The sequence below is a fragment of the Giraffa tippelskirchi genome, chromosome 4, assembly GCF_054371585.1.
Source record: "Giraffa tippelskirchi isolate mGirTip1 chromosome 4, T2T-mGirTip1v1.2.pri, whole genome shotgun sequence".
NCBI lineage: Eukaryota > Metazoa > Chordata > Mammalia > Artiodactyla > Giraffidae > Giraffa > Giraffa tippelskirchi.
In genome coordinates, this window is record NC_137278.1 from 74,141,195 (window position 1) to 74,169,146 (window position 27,952).

Genomic DNA, 27,952 nt, shown 5'->3' on the forward strand with positions numbered 1-27,952 from the left:
TTCCAGAAAAACATCTATTTCTGCTTCATCAAATACACCAAAGCCTTGACTATGTAGATCACAACAAACTGTGGAAAATTCTGAAAGAGATGGGAATACCAGACCACCTGACCTGCCTCCTGGGAAATCTGTATGCAGGTCAAGAAGCAAAAGTTATAACTGGACATGGAACAATGGGCTGGTTCCAAATTGGGAAAGGAGTATGTCAAGACTGTATATTAACACTTTGCTTATTTAACTTATATGCAGAGTACATCATGAGAAATGCTGGGCTGGATGAAGCACAAGCTGGAATCAAGATTGCCAAGAGAAATATCAACAACCTCAGATATGCAGATGACACCACCCTTATGGCAGAAAGCAAAGAGGAACTAAAGGGCCTCTTAATGAAAGTGAAAAAGGAGAGTGAAAAAGTGGCTTAAAACTCAGCATTCGAAAAACGAAGATCATGGCATCCAGTCCCATCACTTCATGGCAAAGAGATGGGGAAACAATGAAAACAATGCCAGACTATTTTGCTGGGCTCCAAAATCACTGCAGATGGTGACTGCAGCTATGAAATTAAATGATGCTTGCTCCTTGGAAGTAAAGCTATGACCAATGTAGACAGCATATTAAAAAGCAGAGACATTACTTTGCCAACAAAGGTCTGTATAGTCAATGATACGGTTTTTCCAGTAGTCAGGTATGGATGTGAGAGTTGGACCATAAAGAAGGCTGAGAACTGAAAAATTGATGCTTTTGAACTGTGGTATTGGAGAAGACTCTTGAAAGTCCCTTGGACTGTAAGGAGCTCAAACCAGTCAATCCTAAAGGAAATCAACCCTGAATATTCATTGGAAGGACTGAAGCTGAAACTCCAATACTTTGGCTACCTGGTGCAAAGAGCTGACTCATTGGAAAAGACCCTGATGCTGGGAAAGACTGAAGGCAGGTAGGAGGAGAAGGGGATGACAGAGGATGAGATGGTTGGATGGCATCACTAACTCGATGAATGTAAGTTTGAGCAAGCTCTGGGAGATGGTGAAGGACAGGGAAGCCTGGCATGCTGCTGTCCATGGATCGCAAAGAGTTGAACACAACTGAGTGACTGAACTACAAAATATTGTGTATATATATATGTATATATATATTGTGTGTATATATTTATAAATATATTGTATACATATATATATATATATGTTGTGGGTATACATACATAGTTGTCCCTTGGTGTCTTCAGGAAACTGTTTCCAGGAACCCAGAAATTACCAAAACCCCATATGCTCAAGTCCATTGTATAAAGCGGTCTAATACAGTCTTCCCTCCATATTGGCTGATTTCGCATCCACAGATTCAACCAATGGCGGATTGCAAACACAGTAGAGGATCCTGGTTGGTTAAATATGCGGATGTAGAATCCGTAGATACAAAGAGCCACCTGTATACATGTATACATGTAGATACACACACACACACACACACACACAGGCATGAAAAGAGAGAATCAAGGACAGTGATAAAACCCAGATGTCTCCATGAAGTATTCCACACAGGGAAGAGAGTTAACAAAAGCACAGATGGAGGGTATGAGGAAGCCCAGGACAGGGCAAGCTTCCTTCCTGGAGGAAGCTCCAGGAGCAGCACCTGAGAGCAGTTTGGGATCAGAATGATGAAGGGGCTTGCTAAAGATCACACACTGAATCTGTGGCACAGTCGGCCCCTCTTCAACAAGGTGGCATTAATCAGTGTCAGACTAATTAGCCATTCACCTACCAAAAACCTAGACGAGAAAAGGGACACAGTATGAGTATGTTCTGAAGTGTGGAAGTTAGGAGGGAAAGGCCTAGATCAGGAAAAGGGGGCCTGGCTGGGGCAGCCCTGTGAGGCAGTCACTGGAAACCCAGAGGCAACATGGGAACACTGGGTACCCAAAGGCAGCAGAGTAGTGCTGGGCCCACCTCATATCACAGGGTAAAAAGGCATCAGAGTCACCTGAAGGCTTGTTAAAGCACTGGTTGCTGGGCCCCACCCCACAGCTTCTGAAGCAGGAGGTTTAGGGTGGAGTCTGAACGGTCAAAGCAAACAAACTCAGCCTGTTTCCCCAACTGGCTCTGACTTCATTGTCAACTGAAGAAAAAACATGGGTTGGGAAGAACCACAGAGATCTCTCATTTTAATACAGTTAAATACATGATTATGGAAACTCTATATGCAGACTTCCATCTAGGCACCAGTGGGGATATACACATAAGATGTGGCCATATTCTCAAGGAATGTGCCATCTCACTTAGAAAGCAGGTGTATACAAACAGTCCTCATAGAATAATGATATGATACGAAGATAACTAATTAACACAAACTGAACAATTACCACATGTCTCCCACACATGTGTGCTCTTTATCTCAGTTAACATTATTACATACCTTGTGTCATCTTGGTCATGTTTATGTCAGATGATCTCAGAACAACCCTGCAGTGTACATACAATTACGATGCATGAAAGAGCTGAGAGGAAGACAGGAGCGTGGCCGGATGATGACGATGGAAGGTCATTCTCAGAAGAGGGAAGAGTAGGAGCAAAGGCACAGAGGCTGGAAAGACCAGGGAGCCCACATGAATGGAGGATGGTCCAGTGTGGTGGCAGGGAAACGGTTCATGGGGAAAAGGATGGGAAGAGAAACCAGAAAGGAAGGAAGCAAGAGGCAGAGGGTCTTAAACACAAAGCTAAGGAATCTGAACTCTCCAGGCAGTAGAGTCTCAGAAGTCTCCTGAGATGAAGACTGAGTGACCAGTGAGGCTCTGGTGAAAACATTCAGGTTGGGTCTGCAGGCAGACAGGCCAATGAGGGGTCTCCATTATTATTTCAGCAAATGATATCAGGCCTGGTATAACTCATGCCACCAACCAAGCATATGATACTGATACACATGAAGCCATTCCCATATGCAAGCGTCCTACGTACTTCCATGTATTACCTCATTTATTCCTCAGAATTGCCCCATGATGTAGATATTAATACATCTCCATCTTACAGGGAGAGAAACCTGAGGCAAAGAAGTGTTGAATAACTTGTCTAAGGTCGAGAACAAGGAGCTCTACATCATTTCACTTTATCCAACAACCCTGACCAGCTCAAAGAAGTCAAAGAACTTGCCCAGCTCAATCACTCTGATTATTTGCAGTGGGGCTGCAAATAGTGGTAGAAAGGAGGAACCCTGAGTGGTAAAAGTGACAGGACACACACAAGGCCACATATTGTATGTTTCCATTTATAGGAAATATCCAGAATCAGAAAATCTATAGAGACAGAGAACAGATGATTATTTGCCAGGAGTTGGAAGTGGTAGGAATGAGGAGTGACTGCTTAATGGCTACAGGGCTTCCTTTTTGGGGTGATGAAAATATTCTGGAACTACATAGTGGTGATGGTTGTGCAACATTGTGACTTTACCAAAGGTCACTAATGGGATGTTGTATATTATGTGTATTTTACCACAATTTAAAAAAGAACCCTAACTGGAAAGAAAAACCCTTGGGGTGTAGGGACAAGGAAATTGTGGAAGTTGACACATTATTCACTACTTAGCCAAGAAACATCAGCCACGCTGAAAGAACTCAGGCTGCAGACAAAGTTTCCTTTTAATACAGTTTAAATATTCTCCCCCCGACCAAAAAACAAAAGTCCTCATTTTCTAACATGATTTTTGACCCCTACACATATCTCTGGAAGAATGTTAAGTGTGAGCAAAGGTAAGAGGCATTTCTACTGACTTCCTTTTTTTCAACTGATGTCCTAGGTTCCAGAAGCACATATGATGGAGAGGTGGTTTAGTGCAGCCTTTGAAAGCAAAGACATTAGAAACGAAGCAGAATCATGTTCAAGTCTGGGTTTCATCTACCAGTTGTGAGAGTCTGGAGAATTCTTTGCCTCACTAATAGTAGTACCTGTATTTCATAGGATTTTTATAAAAAAAATAATAAGTGAGATTGCATTCACAAAGTAGTTAAGTGCTCATTATGTGGGTTATAATTTTTTAAGTGCTAAAATATGCAATTCACATCTTATGAACGCCATTCCATATCTGGAACCGTGGAATCCCTCTTGGAGGCTGGTGAAACCCTTTTAGAATAATGACTTGTCTTAATTTTTGTCAGGTGTTCAGTTGAGTGGTTGGTCTGTGTCCTGCAGCAGAACTGCACCCTATAAGCTTTGAGTCCCATGCCAATGACACTCTGTGGTGGACACTCAATCCCAACTCAGCTGAGACCCAGGGAGCTAAAAAGTGCATAATTAAAGATTGCATCTCTCAGCTTTGGACTACGCTGTGTAATCTGTGTGTAGCATATTTCCTTCCTGAACATATTTTGTTCAGTCTGACATTGACAGGTTGACTTTTCTGAGCACATTCCCACAGTGGGTCAGGGAAGATGATTCCAGAACACATTAAAATTGTGTTCCCTTTGTGTTTTTGGCATCTAGACAGGGTGCACTGCACCATGTACTCGGCTTCCAAAGGCACAACATCTCTCCTTCCTCCAGAGCTGCATTTGCTGTCCAGTCCAGCCCCTGTAGTGTTTATGGTAAGACTGTCTTCCCATCCATCCCCCTGTCCCAGCACAAAGCCTCCCCTGTTCAGCACTAACTTCCTGTCAAATCGAGTTAATTAATGCATGTGAGCAACTCTGAGAAGTCCTAGGCTAGAAGCAGGACAGGGGAGATAACAGATTGGAAAAGCCAGAGGATCTGCCCTCCCAATGAAGGCTGGGTAAAGGAACACCAGGGATTGAGTCACGCCGAGATCCAAACACAAGGAGGGATAACATTTTGCAGTGTCAGGGGTGCTGGCAGTGGCTTGCTTGCCAGGCACAAGGGTTTCTTTAATAAAATCCAGAGAACACGAGTGATGCACAACACATGTGCGCAGCTCGCTTGCACGCTCTCACACACACTGCCTGAAGGCACAAGAAGTGTGGGGAGGCAGGCAGGCATGGTTTCACCACCTGGCTATGCCACTCACTAGGTTAGAGCACCTTGAGTAAATCATTTGACCTCTCTGAGCCTCAGTCTCTTCATCTATAGCATGAAAGTGATCTTACATACCTTACAGGATGGCTGTGAGTTCTGCCTGAGATCAAGAATGGGAAATGTCTGGCATAGGTCAGAAGAGTTCTTTCAAATTACCTACCAGCTGGCATTTTAGGACCTTGAAATGCAGACACCTAGCATACTGGATGAACGATTAGCAATGAGTTCCTGGTCAAAATTACCCAGTTGTTGCAAATCACATATTTGATAAGGGGTTAATATCCAGAATATGTAAAGAGCTCTTCTTTTGACTTAACAACCAAAAACAAAGAAATCACCTGATTAAAAAATGGGCAAAGTGTGTAAACAGACAGTCCTCCAAAGAAGATAAACAAATAGTCAATAAGCACATGAAAAGATACTCAATATCACTAGTCATTCTGTGTTTTGTGTGTGTGCTCAGTTGTGTCTGGTTCTTTGCCACCCCATGGACTGTGCAGCCTGCCAGACTCCATTGTCCAGGGAATTTTTCAGGCAAGACTACTGGAGCGAGTTGCCATTTCCTACTTCAGGGGATCTTCCCAACCCAGGGATTGAACCTGTGTCTCTTGAGCCTCCTGCATTGGCAGGCAGATTCTTTACCACTGTGTCATCTGGGTTCTGACCCACTAGTCATTAGGGAAATGTAAACAGTGGCTACTATCAAAATAACAAAGTATTAGCGAGGATGTGGAGAAATTGGAACCCGTGTGCACTGTTGTAAATGTAATGTAATATGATCCAGCCACTATGGAAAACAGTATGGCAGCTCCTCAGAAAGTTAAACATAGAATCACCATATGATCCAGCAATTTGGCTTCTGGGTAAATACACACAAGAATTGAAAGCAGGGTTTTGAAGAGATATTTGTACATCCATGTTCCCAGCAGTATTATTCACAAGAGCCAAAAGGTGGAAGCAACCCAAGTATCCTTTGATAAATGAATGGATAAACTCAATGTGGTATATACATACAATGAAGTATTACTCAGCCTTAAAAAAGTAGGAAATTCTGACACACGCAACAGCATGGATAAACCCTGAGGATTTTATGTTCAGTGAACTAGCCAATCACAAAAAGACAAGTAATGTATGATTCCACTTATATGAGATATATAGGGTAGTAAAAAATCATAAAGATAAAAAGTATCATGGTGGTTGTCAGGGGCTGAGATAGAAGAGAATGGGGAGTTATTGTTTAACAGGTACAGAGTTTCAGTTTTACAAGATGAAAAGAACTGCAAAGATAGAAAGTGTTGACGGTTGCCCAACAATGTGAATGTATTTAATACCACTGAACTGTACACTTAAAAATAGTTAAGATGGTCAGTTTTATATTATGTGTATTTTACCACTGCTTTTTTTAACTTGCCAAAAATAAAAAAATTAAAGTACACAGTTGTATCATGCTGTGTACTATAAGGATGAAAGCAAATGAGAAACAAATTGTCCTGGCCTCAAGGGGCTACAACCTTAAGAAAAGAAGATAAATGCATACAGTGTGAGTCAGGGTACCATCCAATGTGGGTCAGTATTGGAGAAATCAGAGAAGCCAGTAATCAGTGCAGCTGCAGAGTCGGGCAGGGTGGGGCTCAGACGATGGGAACTGAAGCCTTAAATGGTAGGGAGAGTCTGGAAGGGCTTGGAGATAGAGAAGGGCATCCAGTCCTGGAATTGGGACAGGAGACTTCAGAGCAGCAATGTGATGACACGTTCCCCCAGACGATGAAGAAATCTGTCTCCTTAGACAGAAGGAGTTGTGTTGAGAAATCATTTGGGCAGACAGGTTTCAAAAGAGATGTGTAAAGCAGCCTTGAATAAAAACCAGGTTAAATATCCATGTGATGCTGCAGGGGAAAAAAAGGGAGGGCATTGAATGCTCTGGGGAAGTGTGTGATACAATGTCTAGCATTTACCCAGCACCACTTTCTCATTATGTTCCAATACGTCCATAACAGATGGTAACATCATCCACATTTTAGGGGGATACGTCCATGACAGACAGTAACACCATCCAAATTTTAGGGGATAGAAGCTGTAGTAGGGAGGTGAGCTGCTCCTTTGGTGATACACACTTCATCAGCTGCAGAATTTGGAATGAATCCATCCATTCCTGACTGCAAGCACAAAGGTGTGAATTCTTCATTTTCTTGTTCTTTGGTCTATAAATATCTATCAGTATTTAGTGAGCACCAACTGCATTCCAGGCACTCACTTTTCTTGACATGGAAGATGGGAAAGACTACAGAAGGAGCTGACTTGGGGAGAAAATCCAGGAGCTCAGGTTTGGACATCTGAAATGTGAGAAGCCTAGTGGATACCTAGGCAGATGGATACGCGAGTCTTAGAAACAAGCCTAAGTCTTAGAGGGAAAATTTTAAGAACTGTCTGTATATAGGAGATATTTGAAGCCATGGAACTGGATATAGCTGACAGCTTTCCCTACAAACAAAAGCTTGAGAAAAAGAAAGAGTTGAGGGGCTGGAAAGAGAAATTCTCAGTAATGAGAGGCAGGCATACTTGGGATTGCTGCCTAATCTCCTTCAGTTCTACTGTCTGGTTTCTCTTAACTATCACACGTGAGCACACAATCATTGATATTAATTTACAAAAGAGATAAAGCATAATGCATCTTAGTACAGTAAAAATCCATAGGTTTGTGGCTTGAGGTATAACGACCTCTTAGGCTATCCACTTAAATTAGCCCAGTGACTCAGGGCTAGAGAGAATTGAGACAAGGTGGATAAAAAAATCAGATGCTGTCCAAAACAAGCCAAAATACAGAAACTTACACTCTGGTTCTCAGAAAGAATGCTAATACTGTTCTGGTTTCCCCATCTCACTTATGTCCAGATATTGGGGATATTGTAAGGGGTTGGTCCACATCCATGGCCTCCCTGGGAGACTAATCAGGCGGTATCTCCACCCCCCAGGTATCCTATTAACCACCAGAAACAAAACTGACTGGAATTAGAAGTGAGATTAGAATTTTCTTAATGCCATACCCACTTCTCTTCCAGGGAAGTTATCTTATACAGACCCTAAACAGAGAAAAACAAAATCTTCACATCTCTCAGTGTAAATGAGAAAGCTTCCTCAAATTACAGCAAGATCCAGAGGTCAGATACCCGCAGGGCAGGGTGAAGAATGTGGATAGGGCATGAGAAAGAAAAACTGTTTAGAACAGGGATGAGAAAGGTAAACACACCAGAGCAGATGGAGAAAGGAAGCCTCAAAGACTGTGGTTCTAAGCACACGTTCTGAGGCCTGGGCAGGGAGAGGGGCAGCAGACCTCAGAGCAAAGTGAGACACAGGGCAACTGGGTACCAGGGCTCCCCTGTCCTGGCCCTGCCACTCCCAACACCATCTGCCTCCATCACTGCAGGAACAGAGAGAATACTCAGAATGGAGTGGTTTATAAAACCCTCCAAGAACAGACAAGGACAGTTATAAGAAGTGATTGATTTCAGAATCCCCAGAAAGTGGTTGCCCTTGCCTTGCAAACCTTTCCTCTTTAGCCAACTACAGTTCACCCTGCAGCAACATCTAAAATTCTACTCTGGGCAATTCATTCCTTTTGGTTCAACAAGAAAGCACATCAAAATCACCTGGAGAACTTTGAAAAATATAGTTGCTAGGGTACAACATGAGGATCACAAATCATACTCTATTTTTCCTCATATCAAAAAACACAGTTGGTATCTCTATTCCCATTTTACAGATGAGGAAACTAAGCTCAGAAACATTAAGCAAGCAACCCAAGGTTACCCAGCTTGAGATGGTTCAGGACTTGAACCCAGGGCTATCTGCCTCTTTCCATACGTTATTTATTAGATGCATTATCTGAAAAAAATCAACGGCCAAATCCACAATCAACTTAGCTCTCAAGAGTCAGGCTCCTTCCTGTACATTCAGGTCTCCGCACCCTTCACCAGGGCCCAGTGATGAGGTCATTCTGGCACTCGGACCATCTCTGGCCAGGCCAGTTTCCTATTTTGATGGCCCAGAAGCTGAGAGAACATCTGTAGGGACCAGGGCTGGAATCGAGCTCTCTGCAGAGTCTGCTCATGTGGGTGTGCTGGCTCAAACTATTTGGACTAAACAGAATCTAAGACCTCATGCTTGGGGCAAGGTTTTGAAAAGAAACAGTGGGGAGAAGGGAGGGGGGATGCCCACGCCCACAATACGGATGTGAGGAATAAGTAAATGTACACAGTTGCAGCCAGGCAGGGCGGGATCTGAAAGATAAACCAGAACTGGCTCAGTAGGAAGGGATGAGCTAACTTCCGACACCAGCTTCTCCTGGTTGCTTTCTCCAAAGCAACTTCAAAGGCAGAAAAGTCTAGTCTGGAAGGCTCCTGGACCTGTCTGTGAGGAGTGGGCAAGAGCAGGAGAGGATAAAGACTTCCATCAACTTGCCTTTGGCTGACTCTTTATCCCCAGTTCTTAGAATTTTAACCTGGCCAGACTTCCCAGGTGGCTCAGTGGTAAAGAATCTGCCTGGTAATTCAGGAGACATGGATGGGTTCAATTCCCTGGGTCAGGAAGATCCCCTGGAGAAGGAAATGGCAACCCACTCCAGTATTCTTGCCTGGAAAACTCCATGGACAGAGGAGCCTGGTGGGCTACAGTCCATGGGATCACAAAAGAGTTGGACACAACTAAACAACAAGCATTAATAAAGAGAAAAAACACAAGGATGTTTAGACTTTTGAACTCCACCCTCTTTCGTGGATAACTCTAAGGCTGTCTCTCTGAGACCAGCCTTGGCTATGTCCCCAGGTTCCAGCTGTCAGTCTCCTCTCTCTCAGACCCCTTCTGGCATCTGAGTTTATACCTCCTTCAAGGAGCCAGGACCAGAGGTTCACTCAGATCTGTCAGTGCCACAGGTCCAATACAGGCCTTAAGGCACCTGTTTCCATGCCTGAGAGGAGGTGGGGAGTACCCGGAAGCTGGGGCACACGAGTCCTCTGCACTCTGACCATAGGCTGTCTTCCCAACATCACTACAGCACAACGCACCCCCAGCTGCTGTCGGAGGCCAAGGAGGTAACAGTCATTTGGGGGATTAACTGGGAAACCCTCTTGTCTCACAGCCTCAAGCTTGGTGCTGGAGGCGCAGAGCCTGGCTGCACTCTCTGGCTGCAGTGGCGGTCACGCTGGCAGCCTTCCCGGCTAATCCTGCACAGGCTGTATTAGCATCAAGCTCCCTCCTGAACCTGCCCTTTGAGACCACAGCCCACAGCCCATCAGTGTTGCCATCCAGCCCAGGCACGAGCCCAAAACATGCACAAGTCCATCTACTGGGCTGGGCTGGCAAGATCTCCAACCTGACTGGAGGACGCTGGCCAGGGACCCACCATGTCAGAGCCAGAGAGCAGGCCTCATTCCACCAGAGCAGTGCTGGCTTCCCCCAGAGGAGCCCCTGCTCTCTCTCTGCCACAGCCAGGCCCCATTCTCCTGGCACTATTTGCCCCAGGAATACCCTGATGCTCATTCCTAATGGGCTCAAACTCCTGTCCCACTCCCTAAAACTGATTGAGTATTTTTGTGAAACTTAAAGCTGGACATGTCAGACCAGTTTAGCTAAAACCAAACTATAAACAACTGCCAGGAAATGTTTCTCAGGAGCTTTATTACAACCAGAGTCTCAGGTTCAATCTTGTTTCCAGAGTATGTATTTCAATCTGATTTCTAACTCATCAAAAATATCCATTAGGTACAGTACTGAAATTCCCAAAGCAGGAGCGTTGGCATGTATCATTCAGGGTGGCTGGCATGTAGTTGGACACAAAGAGGAGTTAGAAAACAAGGGTGAAAAGGCAGACCTTTCCATTAATTTGTTTACCTGGGTCATGACCACACCAGCTAATTAACTACTGCTTTACGCAGCAGGGTATAGATCTTGGTATGTGGTAGGGTGAGTTCACCCATACTGTTCTTCGAAATTATTTGGCTCCTCTTGCCCTTTATGCTTCCATGTCCCTTTTATAAACAGATTGTCTAATGCTATAAAAAAAAATACTAGTTTAGAATCTGATTAAAAAATTGTATTATTGGCCTTATCAGATTCATCTGGGGAGAATTTCTATCGTTATGTTTTCCCATTCAAAATCATGGTACTTCTCTCCATTTATATAGTTCTTACACTGTTCAGTAAAGTTGTACAACTTTTTTCCATAAAGGACTTGCACATCTAAAAATATATAAGTATAAACATATATATATATATATCCTTTAGAGGCTGAACACACAAAGGTTTACTCTGACCCCCGCTTTTACCTGCAGCTTAGCACAAACCTGCTTCCAGAACCAGTGACTTCTTGACAGACACAGATAGAAGGGATCCCACTGGGACTGCTAAAGCCAGCTTCCTAATACCTCAATTCCACCATTAGAGCTTTTTCTATTTTAGTTTGTAATTGGTAGGCAACTTTTTTTTGGTAAAAGCATTATTTCAGAAAAAATAAAAATGTTTGCAACTTAGGTATATCTTTAACGAGATGCTTTCAATCAGAAAATGTGATAGGGTTCTACAATTGAATATGTTTCTAACTTCCTGTCAGTAGAGACTTCTATGAAGCAGAAGGCTACCAAAACTTCAGAAGCCACTAGGTCATTTGTATATTCTATAGTGTCTCCTGGTGGTGCTGCACCTTTGAACAACTGTGGTATAAGAGGGGACCAGGTAGAGTTGGGGTGGAGCAGGGAGAAATCAGAACATTTAGGGGTGCAGAAGGGAATAATCAGACAGGAATGAAAAAGCAAAGTGCCTCAACTGTAATGAAATGAGCTAGAAGGGACTGGGGAGGAGTTTGGGAGAGTAAGGAAGACAGAGACTGGCATGAGACAGTCCCCTGGGGGAGACTCCTGGAGCCAAGGACAGGAAGGCTATGTGGGGAGGACTCACAGTGGAGAAGGGGAAGAGGCATCTGAGTGGATCCTAAAGAAAAAATAAAGTGACCAGGATGAAGGAGCGGGGGAGGGAGGGGTAGATGTTAAACATTGTGAATGATCATACTTTCTCACCCTCCTCCCAACCTACCAGCCTCTGTCACCCATGCTCTGCCCTAAGCCTTCTGCACCAATCTCAGATTCCCCTCACTCCCTAGAAAGCCTCCACCTGTGACTCGGTCAAAGGGAGGGGAGCTGGGACACAGACTCCCTGTGTTAGTCAGATGGTGGTGGCAGTAGAAGAGCCACTGAGTCACTCAGCTCGGAGAAGGCTCGTTCACTTCTCAGGGAATGAGAGTAAGTATTCTTGAATGACTTGAGCACTTTGTGGGTCTTCATTCTTGCTATTCAATTGTGGTGGCATCTCAAAGCTATGTAGTTCATCACAACCTAAAATTTTGGTGCTCATTAAGATGCAGATCTCATGGTCACTCAGGCTTGAACAGGATCTAAGATCAGGAGTTTTTTGTTTTGTGTTTATTAAAGTATCATTTACATGCTATAAAATTCACCCTTTCTTGTGTATGGTTCTATGAATTTTGACAAATATATGCAGTCTTGTAAATACCACCACAGTCAAGATTTAAAACAGTCTATTACCTCAAAAAACTTTCCCAGTGCGCCTTTGCAGTCAATCCCTAACCCCTAACCCATTCATGGCATCTGTTTTCCAAACCTGTAGTTGTGTCTTTTGCAGATACACAGGATCATACAGTATGCAGCCTTTTGAGTCTGATTTCTTTCACTTGACATAATCCTTTTGAGTGCAATATCAGGTTTTTAAAGAAAATAGGAAGAAAAAGAATTAGAAGGAACTGGGCATTAGCTGAGTCCTCAGATAGACCCCAGAAGGTCCAGACAAAAGAAAGCAGGAACCACCAAAATACCAACCTTGCAGCTAAGTGCTGCCCCTAAATAGAAAGGGCTCACATTTGTTGTTGTTGTGTAGTTGTTCAGTTGTGTCTGACTCTTTGCAACCCCATGGACTATAGCCCACCAGGCTCCTCTGTCCTTGGGATTTTCCAGGCAAGCATGGGTTGCCATTTACTTCTTCAAAATAAAAACAGCTCACATACACAGACATAAAGACACTAGCTGCCCAGGAACAAAGGAGGGTAATCCAAGGAACAGGAAGTGTGGTCAGAAAACACACTCTTCAGTGCACTGTGTGATCTTGGGTAAGTCACTTAGCCTTTCTAAGAGTCACAATGTCCTTCTCTGTCCAATGAGCACCAGACCCACCCCATCAGAGTACCACATCTCCCTGGCCAAAGTACTGAACTCAGGGACAGACCCTCCCAGGGACTTCTGCTGGAAAGACGTCTCCTCTTGTCATGCTGTGGGTTCCCAAAATATTAATAATTGAATTTAAGCCTGGGACTGCAGGTAATCGTTTCTGCCACCACACAGAAAGAACTTGTCTGAGAACAGAGTCAGCCAGAAGACCACAGCCTAGAAGGACAAGACAGCAATGTGATTAAATCAATGTGTGAGTACCCCGATCTCACTTTGTTTCCATCTATCATGCAGCAGACTGAACCAATACATTTCCTTTATTTACTTAATAAAAGTAATGCATATGCAGTCTCCCTGCTCAGAGACAAGGCCACAGACACATGATATTAAAATTCATCTATTTTAAACTATAGAAACACGTTTCCCAACCCTATGCCTTTAAAGAGCTATCACATCCTAATTCCCAATAACCCTAAGGCCTAAGGCAAAGCATTTGTTAGGATACACATGACAACCAAACATCCAAGACCTCACAGCATCAATTAGGCCTTCTAAGAGACTTAGGCTATCTCTTCCTAAGATGCCCAAATCCAGTACAGTTCAGCCAATGCTTCCTGAGAACAAGGTACAAGGCTAGGATCTGTGGCCATATAAGGGTTAATGAGACACAGTCTCTATCACAAGGGCAATTCAAAGGAAAGCAAAGAAATTCGCTTGGGTTGGGAAAGTTAGAGTAAGATCCTTGAAGACATGTAATTTGAGAAGAGATGGGATTTCAAAAAGTGGAGAAGAGAAGGAAGGGCAGAAGCAAAAGAAGGCACAGAGGAAGGAAATTCTCAGCTCATTCAGAAAACAGCAAACGTGCCCTTTGCTTGAGGTGTAGTTTATCCACAGGTATAAAGGAATTAAGTCAGAAAGACTGAGTAAATACTAAAGAAGATTCTAGTTGCTAGGCAAGAAGTCATTATTTAATCCTAAAGCAAAGAGAGAACCCTGAAAGATTTGAGCAGGAAAATAACATAATTAAAACTGTGCTAATTAATGATTTTAATTAACATAATTAAAACTGTAAATCTGGTAGTAGTGTGGAGGCTGAGATGGAGATGAGAGAGATTGGCAGCAGGGAGGCCAGTTAGGCGCAAAGCCCAGGAGTGCAGGCAACAAGTCACATCCGCCCACCCCAGACTGCGGACCAGGGGATTTGGGTACCAGAAGCTCTCAGAACCAACAGACAGGACTTTCAAAGAGCTATTGAGGGAGAATAAGGTGGGGATGATGAAGGAAGAATAAAAAGGGCACAAACCAGGGAGACCAAAAGAATGGAAGTGTGGTTATCATCAAGAAAGGAGGCTGTTTATTAAATGCACTCCTGGATTTGTTGAATTTGGGATGCTGGGGTAATGCCTGGTTGAGATGTCCAAGGAGCATTTGGAAATACAAACAAGTCTGCAGATGGGAAATGCCTCGGGCCCCAGAGGGAGGAGAGGAAGATCTGTGGGGCAAATGGGGTCCCTGAGCAGAACATGGGGAGTCTTCAAGAGAGGATGGTGGGGAGAATCAGCAGAGGGCACCTGGCTGGACTTGACTCTCCCAGCCCTGACTTTCTACAGCTTATGGCTCCAGGGGAGAAGGGGACCAGTAATGGCAAATGCTGGGGAACATCTACATGTTAGGGATGAAAGGAAAGGTGCCTGTGAAAGAGGCAGAAAAGGAGCTGAGAAATCAGAGGGGAACCAGTATGACTCTGCCAGGCAGCTGAGAGGAGCCATGAGCCTTGGACAAACGGGCTTCCACTTTGGGCCTCAGTTTCTAGCCATGTGGATAGACACACTTCTTCCCACCCTGCCTCTCAGCCCACCCGTGTGGAAGGTAGACAGGTAAGTAGTGCATGAGTGTTCCAAGGAAGAATACATAGTGGCCTAGGACTGGCAGGCCTTAATTCCAGCAAGGTGAGAAGTGGGTGAGGGGATGACTCTCTGAGGAGTGTTTGGGGGCTCCTGATTCATCTAAAAGATAAGAGAAAGCTCAACCAAGCAGCAGGCAGTCTATAAGCAAGCCAAGATGTGGGCCAGGGGTAATTCATGCTCGCTTGCTCACCCACCTCCCATCAGGATTTAATCTTGAAGACAGCTGTGTAGGAGGAACGTTTGGTCTCAGGTTGGCTGCTGCTGCTGCTAAGTCACTTCAGTGGTGTCCGACTCTGTGCGACCCCATAGATGGCAGCCCACCTGGCTCCACCGTCTCTGGGATTCTCCAGGCAAGAACACTGGAGTGGGTTGCCATTTCCTTCTCCAGTGCATGAAAGGGAAAAGTGAAAGTGAAGTCGCTCAGTTGTGGCCGACTCTTAGCGACCCCATGGACTGTAGCCTACCCACCTCCTCCATCCATGGGATTTTCCAGGCAAGAGCACTGGAGTGGGGAGCCATTGCCTTCTCCACTCAGGTTGGCAGCCCTGGCATATCTACATGCCCCAGGGGGAACCTCCAGCCCCTGGTGCTGCAGGAGAGACACTGGCCACCAGGTTCAGTCCTGACAGCACACAGCAGGAGAGGCACCCACAACTGACCACTGCCTATCCCCCAAAGGTGACAGCTCCCCCTCTTCCCTACCCAACCCTTCACTGTTTCCATTCTCCAATATCTGGGTTTGAGCCTCACCTCCTCAGAGAAGTTCCTGACCCCCCATCTCCAAAATGATCCTTATTTCTATAGGATTTCTAAATGCCTGTGGCTGCAGGGCCTAGTCACTTCTCACCACTGTCTAGTGTTCCTACTCATTCATTCTTTTCATGAAACTGCTGCATACTATGGAGGATGCCAGGGGAAAGGCAATGTGTGGGGAAATGGAAGGAAAGAGGTTCAGCCTCTCACATTCTCTAGAAACTAGATTGTGGAATGGGACTGAGAGCAGCCCCTCAGTCACCACGACATCCTGTAGGAAGTGAGAGGAGCTTTAGAGCTTAAAGTGATGCCTGCAACATCAGAGAAGTCAGAGCAGGGGGCAGACTCCAGGGCAGGGGACCCTGGAGGAGGTGGCTTCTCTGTGTGATTTGCCTAACAGATTGAATTATCTTTAAGTAACTGATTTCTTCCTACGCCCCTCTGTTCCTGGCATGTGACAGCACTGAAGCAAAATGCCTTGGGCAGTGTGATCTAGTCACAAGAACATGGCCCCATTGTCACACAGACCTGCCTATCACATAGTAGCTCTCTGGTGTGGGGCAAGCAACTTAATCTCTCGCAACCTCAGTGTCTCACCTATGAAACAGGAGTGAACATACGTATGTCAAATGGATACAGTAAGGACTAAGTGGGACATATATGGAAGGGCTTAGCGTAGTAGGTGCCCAGTTAGTGTTATTTTCCTTTTCTACTTCCCCCTTCCCCCAACTTGAGAATCTGAGCCCTGGTTTTCACAAGAAGCACCTCCTATCCTTGCTCCCGTCCTACCAAGGATAAGGGGATGGCCTGCCTTCCTCATTCCCATGTGCATCTTCAGACAAAATGCACAAAATGGTCATGTTCTAAGAGTTATTTTTCTCTTTGGTGAACATCTTGCTTTTTTGTCACCTCCCACCTCCCCTGAGCTCCTTTCCCTTCCTATGAATCTTCCAACAGCCAACACTTACACAGGTGTGTGCCAAGCACCTCCATAACTGCTTTAGAGTCACTACTTCACTTCATCTGCAAAACAACCCTCTGAGGTGAATACCATCATTAACCCCATTTTTCAGATGATGAAGATGGATACAGAGAGGTTAGAGGCCTTGCCCATGGTCACTGAAGCTAATATGGAAGGGGGCTGAAATGTAAACCCAAACAGTCCCCATCTAAAGTCTATGTCCTTAGCCCCAGGCTGCACTGCCTCTGTGTCTTACAGTTTCCTTAGGTTGCTCTTGTTGTTGTCGTTTAGTCGCTAAGTCATGTCTGATTCTTTTGTGACCCCATGGACTGTAGCCTGCCAGGCTTCTCTGTCCATGGGATTTCCCAGGAAAGAATACTGGAACGGGTTGCCATTTCCTTCACCAGGGGATTTCTTCCTGACCCAGGGATTGAACCCCTGTGTCCTGCATTGCAGGCGAATTCTTTACTGCTGAGCCACTAGGAAAGTTTAGGTTGCTCTTAGTAAGGACTAAAGCACTCTGAGATATTAACTCATGTTGAGGTGACAGTCCCGGAGGAGTGTATAGAGCCACAGGAGAGCCTGCAGCAAGGAGCATATTTAACTCAAAGGTACCAACCTCTAGTGGAGAGTATGATGGTGGACAGCCTTGTCATAGACCCTGACCACCCCACAGGGTGACAGAGCACAGACAGTGTTGCAGTTATGTATGTCCAGTGATCTGTCTACATCAGCGGCAATCATTTCTACCAGAGGGTGGCCTGGCCTAGTGTCACAGGTTGGGTCCCCGGGAAGCAGACTCTGAGATGGAGATCTGTTTGCAGGAGGTTTACTGGGGACTACTCTCAGCATCCACCGCTGAGGGAGGAGGAGTGGTAACACGGGATGGGGCCCCCTGGACCCCGATGCAGCCATAAAGGTCTCAGCCAGGCTTCAAGGAGCTCTGCAGGGAGGATGGCCTTACCGAGTCAGAGTTGTTCCACAGTGAGGAAAGGGGGCGGGGCCTTGTGACTTCCCAGAAGCAGGTCATTTCATGGGAGGGTCACAAAGAGTTGGACACGACTGAGCAACTGAACTGGGAGGGGCGGACCTGAGGCCAGAAGGCTCTCCTCTGAAGGCAACAGCCTGGAAAAGGGACTGTAGTGACTGTCAGCCATCAGTCATCCCTCCCAGCAGTTGGGAGAATGAACGCTTCAGGCACACAGGGGGTCTGTTCACTAACGCTGAGGCTCATGGGTTATCGTGACACCAAAGGCCCAGGCCAAAGTCCTGCTGCTCCCAGGAAGGTGGGAGCACAGACCTGGGCACTTCCCTCCTCTCTCGAGTGACTGACTCCGAAGATGCACCAAGAGCCGGCTGTTTCCCAGATACTTGCTCACTTCTAAAGACCAAGCCACGCAACCTGGGTGACTGCATGCTTGCAAACAGAAACATGCTGCCTTTCAGGATGGCACTCCTTACCTCAGATGAGGGTCAACTGTCAATGTGGAGCTGAACTTCCATCAAATGTTTTCCATCAGCCTGTACTTCCAACCCCAACAACAGAAACTGGGCAATTTTTAACCAATTCACAATTACCCAGCCTCGATGGCATATTCCACACTGTTCCATCTGTCATTTGAAAACTCCTGTTTTATGGTTCAGTTCAGTTGCTCAGTCGTGTCCAACTCTTTGTGACCCCATGGACTGCAGTATGCCAGGCTTCCCTGTCCATCACCAACTCCCGGAACTTACTCAAATGCATGTCCATTGAGTCGGTGATGCCATCCAACCACTCATCCTCTGTCATCCCCTTCACCTCCTGGCTTCAATCCTTTCCAGCATCAGGGTCTTTTCAAATGAGTCAGTTCTTCACATCAGGTGGCCAAAGTATTGGAGTTTCAGCTTCAACATTAGTTCTTCCAATGAATATCCAGGACTGAATTCCTTTAGGATGGACTGGTTAGATCTCCTTACAATCCAAGGGACTCTCACAAGTCTTCTCCAACACCACAGTTCAAAAGCATCAATTCTTCAGTGCTCAGCTCTCACATCCATACATGACTACTGGAAAAACCACAGCTTTGACTAGATGGACCTTTGTCAGCAAAATAACGTCTCTGCTTTTTAATATGCTGTCTAGGTTGGTCATAGCTTTTCTTCCAAGGAGCAAGTGTCTTTTAATTTCATGGCTGCAGTCGCCATCTGCAGTGATTTTGGAGCCCAAGAAAATAAAGTCTGTCACTGTTTCCATTGTTTTCCCATCTATGTGCCATGAAGTGATAGGACCTGATGCCATGATTTTAGTTTTCTGAATGTTGAGTTTTAAGCCAACTTTTTCACTCTCCTCTTTCACTTTCATCAAGAGGCTCTTTAGTTCTTCACTTTCTGCCCTAAGTGTGGTGTCATTTGCATATCTGAAGTTACTGAGATTTCTTCTGGCAATCTTGATTCCAGCTTGTGCTTCATCAAGCCCAGCATTTCTCATGATGTACTCTGCATATAAGTTAAATAAGCAGAGTGACAATATACAGCCTTGACATACTCCTTTCCCGATTTGGAACCAGTCTGTTGTTCCATGTCCAGTTCTAACTGTTGCTTCTTGACCTTCATACAGATTTCTCAGGAGGCAGGTCAGGTGGTCTGGTATTCCCATCTCTTTCAGAATTTTCCAGTTTGTGGTGATCCACACAGTCAAAGGCTTTGGCATAGTCAATAAAGCAGAAGTAGATGTTTTTCTGGAACTCTCTAGCTTTTTTGATGATCCAATGGATGTTGGCAATTTGATCTCTGGTTCCTCTGTTTTATGGTATAAGTCCATAAAAAGTAGGGGATAGCACTCCCTTTAAGGAGATTTTCCTGCGAAGCTGAGACCACTCCAAGAACTATTAACACACTGGATGGCATGAGGCACTGACTCCACGTGAAATCAGAGTTCTGAGAAGGCAGGGTTCTGCAGGCCTTGGGCGGCTCATGACTCAGCAGATGGAGAGAGACCACAGGGTGACCGTAAGAGCCATCTGGAATCCACATCTCTCTGAGACCTGAGCCCTACCTACCAACTGCCTGGGGGACCTGTTGTCTGCCCTGGGGTGACCAGAAACCCTATATTATCTCCCCTTCGATGACAGTCTGTCCCAGGGAAAACATAAATTTCATTTATGTGTATATGTTAATCACTCAGTTGTGTACGACTCTTTGCAATCCCATGGACTATAGCCCACCACGCTCCTTTGTCCATGGAATTCTCCAAGCAAGAATACTGGAGTGGATTGCCAAGCCCTCCTCCAGGGGTTCTTCCAGAACCCAGGTTTCCTGCATTGCAGGCAGATTCTTTACTGTCTGAGCCATTGCTGCTGCTGCTGCTAAGTCGCTTCAGTCATGTCCGACTCTGTGTGACCCCATAGACGGCAGCCCACCTGGCTCCGCCGTCCCTGGGATTCTCCAGGCAAGAACACTGGAGTAGGTTGCCATTGTCCTTCTCCAGTGCATGAAAGTGAAAAGTGAAAGTGAAGTCGCTCAGTCGTGTCCGACTCTTCGAGACCCCATGGACTGTAGCCCACCAGGCTCCTCCGTCCATGGGATTCTCCAGGCAAGAGTACTGGAGTGGGTTGCCATTGCCTTCTCCGGTCTGAGCCATTAGGAAAGCCCAAAAAACCAAAGCATAGTGCTAACTAATCACAGTAATCAATTGGCCCTGAATCACCTTAGCAATCCTTAGACTATCCCCAGGATTTACCTTCTGCCTCAGAGTTCTTCCTCATTCAACAGCACCCAAGCTTTCACTGTTTTCCACATTCGTATTTCCTTCATCTCAAAATTGTCATTAGCAGTCTCTGTATGTTGTTTCACACCAGTGGGATTTGGTTCAGAAAAATCTGGGGAATATCATTTTCATGGCCCATGAATGTAAAAATTTATTTTTAAAACATTTTACTAATATTAGCTGTCTTCCATGATCTGTTGGGCATACATACAAAGTTGATTTCCTTTTCGTGGGAGAAGTATCTCTTAAAAGACAGAAAACAAACCAGCGGTGATGAAAGTTATTGACAGTTAAAACTGTGGTGCTTTGTAAAGCCCCAAATGGCAATTTAGTTTCCATGTACTGCCCAATGGCCTTTAGGTTCCATGACTGTACTACCAGTGCTGTTCTTCCAGTGTATGGTTTCCATTTTCTCCCTCCTTTCTAATCCTAGGTTAACAAGGGGACTCATGAACATCTGTGCTGGTCAGTGTTGTTGAACTATAAAAATATAACCCTATATCCTTTAAAAAATGCAAAATATACCTGTGACCCAAATACCTCCTTCATAGGGATGTGTTTCTCTCCTAAGGACCCAGAAGGGTCTAGAACCCTGCCTCCAGTTTGGTAGATTCCTAAGCCATTGCCAAGTCTACCCACCTTGGGGAGAGATGAAGGTACCAGTCTTATCCCTGTGAAGGATGATCAGAGCAACTCTCAGCCCCATCTCTGCATCAGAGTCAGCATGCAGGCTTACCAGTTAGACTACCAATATCCCTTGGTATCCCTATTTTCTGCTCAAACTTGAAAAATACACGCCATGGAGGATGAAGCCTCTGGAGCAGCCTCACATCTCTACTAAAGATTCAAATACTGCTGTATTCTTGAGTATACCAGCCCCTCCAATACTGTACAAAAATTCATATAAGCCAGAGGTCAGTGATTATAACCTTATGGGATCTGAGTAATATCTGTCAGGCTACTGTTACATGACAGGGAGAAGGAAGACAGAAAAGAGAATGAGAGGGAGAGACACAGATGCATCCAGTAGAAGATGCAGGCAGGAGCCCCTCAGCCAGTGTGGAACCACATCTGTGTCACTATGTCCATGTTGGGAACATACTCTTCGAAAATAAAAAGTGATGCAACTGACTCCTGCTAGGAAGGCTTGTGCTTGAGTTGGGGGTGAGTTCCATGGAGTCTTCCATCCACTTTCTCTCTATCTTGCTCAATCTTTCAGAAGCCAATGCAGGGACTTCTCTGGTGTTCCAGTAGTTAAGAATCTCCCTGCCAATACAGGGAACATGGGTTCAATCCCTGGTTAGGGAACTAAGATCCCACACGTCACAGGGCAACTAAGCCCACGCCCTACAACTACTGTGCTTGTGCACCACAGCTAGAGAGACAGCGAGCTGCAACAACAGGTCCTGAGTGCCACAACTAAGACCCAATGCAGCCAAAATAAACAGACAAATAATCAAAATTTTAAAAAATAATGTTACTTTTAAAATAAAAAGCCAAGGCAATAAGGGACTGCATTATGCCCTCCACTGCCCCAATTGTCTCACTTGACCAGAACAGGATTCCTAGTATCAGTGATGTGTATCAGCCCCTTTATGTGCCCCAGGATGAGGAATCGGAACCATTGAAATGGCTCTAAAAGAAGGAGCGGAGGGACTATCCCAGTGGAGCATTGGATAGGAATCTGCCTACTAGTGCAGGGGCCATGGGTCTGATCCTTGGTCTGGGAAAATTCCACATGCTTCAGAGCAACTGAGCCTGTGCACCACAACTACTGAAGTCCATGAGCTCTAGGTTCATGAGCCATGGCTACTGAACCTGAGTGCTGCAACTGCAGAAGCCCAAGCACCTAGAGCCCGTGATCCACAACAAGAGATGGCACCGCAATGAGAAGCCTGCTCATCACAATGAAGAGAGCTTCAGCTCACCGCAAGCAGAGAGAGCCCACACACAGCAACAAAGACCCAGTGCAACCAAAAATAAATAAATAAAAAGAAGGGGCCCAGGCTCCCGAGTCATCGTGGCAGTCACATACCTTTGTACCACAGTAGAGACGGAGGTCCCTGGTGGGAAGGGGAAAGGAGAAGGGGGTTGAAGTAGGAGAGAAGTGAGAGAAGAGGGAAAACCTCAGGGAAACAGGGCAGCACAGCCTGATGGTTAAGAGCTAGTGTTCTAGGGTCACTGCATCTGGAGTTCATATCTCTGCACCACTACCCATTAACATCTTACCCGTTAACACTTACTCAGCCTCTCTAACCTTAAAGGAGGAATGATAATAATACCCCCTCACACAGTCATTACAAGAAATAAATGACATGAGGCATGAAAATCACTGAATACAGGGCTGTGATAAGTCATAGTTGTCACTATTCCTTTCTCAGATACTGAAAAAAAAGCCATGAACTGGTGAGGAAGGACTTGGACTTGAGTTGGAGAATCTGGACTTTTCAGTTCCCTGTTTGTCAAATAAGGGGCTTATCATTAAGGTTTCTTCCAGCATGGATATTCCAGAAGTCTATGACTAAGAGGTAAGACTAAAATGTGAATGTTACAATTCTAATATAAAATGCCATCCCATAGCTCACTTGCCACCATCAAAGAAGGCTACCTGCATAACAGGGTCGTGTGAAGGGTGAGTGAGTGAGTCTGGTGTGGGAGTGTTGAGAGAGGGGTGTGGCGGGGGTGGGGTGCCACTGGTTAACCACAACTGAGACTGTTTTCTAGACCAGCTTCAAGAGAAGTTTCTGGTCCTCTAGGTACCAAGCAGGCAATTGGGGCCTGGTTAAAAACTGTTTCCCCAGAAATCAGGAGGGAGAGATGTCTCTTTACCCTAACCTTGATTCTTTGCCCTTTGAAGCAAAAACCCAAAGTGCCTTTAATCTATATAGAAAAGCTTCTCATCCATCATCTCACTCCCTTGATGGACTACAAAAGGCTTTCAGAAAGGATGTGAAGTCACACTTTAAAAAATATACTTAGAGCACAAGGCATGGTATTTACATAATACACCTCCCTTAGCCTAGTTTAGACCAATCAGGGATTTACCATCAATAGTGCATCCTTCTTGGCTTCCTAGAGTTCTGATACAGTGTGAAAATGCATGTTCAAAGCATAGAGCCAAGGAGAACAGACCACTGTAAAGGCAAGGAAGCAGCAGCATCACAGCTCAACTGACAACCCACACATCTGGATGGACTGACAGATGTTCCACAAAAGCTTGGCCAAATCCTCTAAGCTACTGGGAATGCCCTCCCTCCCAGTCCAAATCCTCTTATCCCCTAAGGCGGGGCTCAACACCCCTCCCCCACTCCTCCTAGAAGCCTCCACTGGTAATAATGCACCAGTGATCTTCCCCATTAGAGACACCGGCTCACATTTACTGCCAAGCTTTCACTGGACATACAAAGCATTCTGCCATTGCTTGTTTTCTGTCCTTGACACACAGCTCATGCTCACGAAAGGACTTCCAAACAGTTTTATTTTATCTCCCATTTCACCTTGCACGGGGCACACACTGAATAAATAACTGGAGCCTACATGTGCAAGTAAACCATTCTTAATATACACATAACTCTCTTCTCAGAAGAAGATAGCACTACCGGCCTAATAAAGATCAACCTTGTCCAGTCACAGAAAATTAATTTCGCCTTAGGCAGGTAAGTAACTGTACGATGACATGCATCCAGGCATACATCATCACCTAGAAAATTCTCCCAGTGAATGGCAGGTCCATTAACAATAATAAGAAATAAGGCCAACTTTTAAACTGAACAGAGCTTGACAATACTAAGCCTTCATATGCATTCTTAAACCTGTCTCCCATCAGGAAAGTGAGGCTCAGGAAGGTGAAGTGACTTGCCCAAGGTCACCCAGACAACACACAGGAAAATCAGCATTGGAATCCAGTTCCAATTCCCTTTCCACTGCCCTACAGCCACCCTAAAGGACACCCCATGTCATCTGGGGAAACAGGGCTGAAGTACAAGTCACCACTGTCAGAAGCCAAAGGCTCCCAAGACCTATCTGATCCATTAAATCAGTAATATTTTGTGTAAGAAAATAGATCTGAGGAGCAAAACTAGGCAGTGGAGATCCCAGCACACTGTCCAGTAGCTGAAGCCAGGCAGTGGTAACTGGAGATTCTAGACTGTTAAACTGCTCACAAAACAAAAACAAAAATCAGGAGCTCCTAAAAGAATATAAGAACAGGCCATGTCATCACAGCATGAGAAAATTAAAAGAACATGTGCTGTAATGTTCAGCTCAAAACCAGTAAGCTGTCCTGAATAGCAGAAAATCCACAGTGGGCAGAAGTGAATGGTAAATTGTAACCAACCACAGACCAAACTAGTTAGGAAAAAGGACAGTCTCTTCCCAAAGGATAGTAATAAGCAACGCACACTTCACTTAGAGCCCAGAAGCACATCTGTGTTGAAAATTAACACTTAAACTTCAGACCCTGAAAGATTCCTGGGGCTCATGCAGGTACCCTCTAATGACTACTGTGAAAACACATGTGAACTGAGTTCTGGGCTCACAGGGACCTCTCTCCCCTTATTGCATATTTTAACAGGGAGGATTCACAGCATTTTTCTCCCAAGAATCTCCAGGAGTGGGAAACCACATGCGTAAATCATGTGGACTGAAAGCTCCAAGGGGTACAAGTCGCCTCTCCTACATGGCTTGTTTCCCACTGTCAGGAAATGGAGAAGAGATGCTGTGAACTTAGCTTCTCACCAACGATAGTGCATTACTGGGCTTCTATGAAGAAAGCCAAGAGGTGCCTTTGTTACACACAAAAGGTGAGATTAGAACTCCAAGTGGAAACAGGCCAAATCTGTCACCAGCACTGAGTCACACCTGGTTAGTACATTCAGACTCAAGAGTCAGACCATGCAATCATTCCAGGAAGTGAAAGGATATTTTCCCATCTGCTTTCTGGCCTCTTCCTGTTTCCCAAAGGAGACTCACCAAGACCATCATCCTGAGTTCAGCACACTCTTCTGCCTACATGTAAGTTTTCTAGCAGTGGTTACCAAAGTGTGTTCTGGGGACCCTTAAGGGTACCTGGGGCTTCCCAGATGGCATTAGTGATAAAGGACCTACCTGTCAATGCAGGAGATATAAGAGATGCAGGTTCAATGCTGGGTCTGGTAGATCCCCTGGAGGAGGGCATGGGGGCAACCCACTCCAGTATTCTTGCCTGGGAAATCCCATGGACAGAGGAGCCTGGCAGGCTACAGTTCACAAGGTCGCAAAAGAGTCAGACATGACTTAGCAACAAACACACCAAGGGTCCCTGAGACCTTTTCAGTTGATGTGCAAGGTCAAAATTATCTTTGGAATAATACAAACACATTCTTTTTGGTCTCTTTCACTCTTGTACTCTTAGGAGTGTCCAGTGGGGTTTCCAGGGACGATGTGACATGTGATATGGGAACAATGTAGAAGCAGATAGAAGAATCCAGCTGACTTTTATTAAGTCAGTCATTGAAGAGACTGGCAAAACTGTGAAACAATGCCATGCTGCTAAGATTTTTGTTGTGGAAAATGTAGTTAATATTTCACAAAAATGTGCTCTTATGTTAATTAACATGTAATGAGTTTCTTTTTAATTAATTAATTTCAAAGTGTATTGTTTTTAATTTTAATGTGGTAAATATTGACAGATCTAACCCACAAAAACAAAAAAAACTCTCTGGAGTCCTCAGTGATTTTAAAATATTTAAGTTGAAATCATTTAAATTTTACTCTTGAGACCTAAAAGTTTGAGAACCACTAGCTCATAAGAAAGAAGCTCTCATCCCATCTGTATAACCCTGCTGCTTTCGGTCCTTCAGACCCTACCCATTCTTCAGGATCTAGTTCAAACTCCATACCCTCCTCCAAATCTCCTGGATGACACAGACCTCTAAGAAAAATTCCACCCTCTGATCTCCCCTGACAACTAGTTTTTCCATGCCATCTCGCATTTCATCACTCTCTGCCCCGTGACATCCCCTGCATTACTGTCCTGGGTTATGTAACTCCTGTTGTTATTTAACTTTCCCTGAGGGTGTGTCTTGCTTCCCAAGGCAATGTGGAACTGTGAAAATGAGTCCCACTCCTAGCTCTGCCTCTTAACTAGCAGGCTGACCTTGGGCAAGTTACAAAGCCTCAGTTTCCTCATTTCAAAAATGCAGAGTAAGCAAACTTTCTGTGCGCCACAGCCAATTATCTGCTCTACCAATACCACTTAGGATTTTTCTGAGAACAAACAGCTGGAACAATCCTGAGCTCTATGCAAGGTACTGGTGTGCAGGAGGGTGAGCAGTTTTCTTCATAACTGCGCTGCCATGACAGACAGAAATGGCCTGAACTATCACCCACACTTATTGAGTGAATGAATGAATGATGCATGAATCAATGCACAAAGTTGAGGTCTTATCGGGGTACAGTACGTCCTTCCCAGAGGGTCACTAGGAAACAAGAGAGGGGAAAGAGGGCTACTGGCTTTTAGTGAGTGTGAATTATTGGCACTTAGCGGGCAGGGCCTTACCGAAGACATCATCCACCCAAATGCCACAGATTTCTATCTCAGATGTGAACTTCATTTTCTCAGCATCTTTCTCAGACACCTCTCTGGATCATAAGCTTCTCACTCACTCATAGAAGAAGGTTCCCCAGTGTTTCTTCCCAAGCCACTCCTGGCAGGAGGTGGTCTTCGAAGTATCCTTAAATCCCTAGGAGGAATGCCAGCTCTGCCAGCTTTCTAGGTAGTTAGTTCCCTAAACAACCAACAGGCTGAAATGATGGTGCATCGCTTCACTTACTCTGAACTCCCAGAGGAGTGAGGAAGTGGCTGCTCCCAGCTTTGGGGGAGTGTCTCCTTCACCTAGAGCATCTCACCACAGTTCTCAGCCCACTAGCCCCACTCCCTCACTCACTCTTTGGCAGGCAGCCCACAGTGCCATCAGAGAGACACAGGAAGCAGCCAAGGAATGATGTTACTGTGTGAATTCCGATTCCACTGCCTTGGACTGTGATCCCTGGGAAGGGACTTCAGCAAACAAGCCCTGTGTGCATTCAGGGCAGGCAATTTGAGTATTTTAATTGTTTTCCAGGGAGCCATGATTTGTTTGATCTAAAGCGCAAAGGAGGAAGAGGAAACTTCTTCCAAGCCATCACCACATGCTACATGTGTATAACAACTATGTATTGTGCACATATATTTCAGATGTACCACACCTTGAAATATTTGTTAGACAAAACCCTGACCCCTGTCTTCCAAATGCAACCCACCATCAGTTCATCCATCTATCCATCCACTCAGAACACATTTCCCAAGTGCCCAGTGCTGCCTTCCCAAA

At 45.1% G+C, this 27,952-nt stretch overlaps 1 protein-coding gene and 1 long non-coding RNA gene across 6 annotated transcripts in view; one reads left to right on the forward strand and one right to left on the reverse strand.

The window, feature by feature from the left end:
* Positions 1-27,952, reverse strand: part of PRKCE (protein kinase C epsilon) — a 631,244-nt gene that overhangs the window by 531,238 nt on the left and 72,054 nt on the right. The gene's annotated exons all lie outside the window — the stretch shown is intronic.
* Positions 1,290-26,325, forward strand: LOC145546119 (uncharacterized). The gene is made up of 5 exons (XR_014082523.1): positions 1,290-4,564; positions 22,985-23,131; positions 24,187-24,259; positions 25,177-25,616; positions 25,996-26,325. It is a non-coding gene; the product is annotated as an uncharacterized LOC145546119 (long non-coding RNA).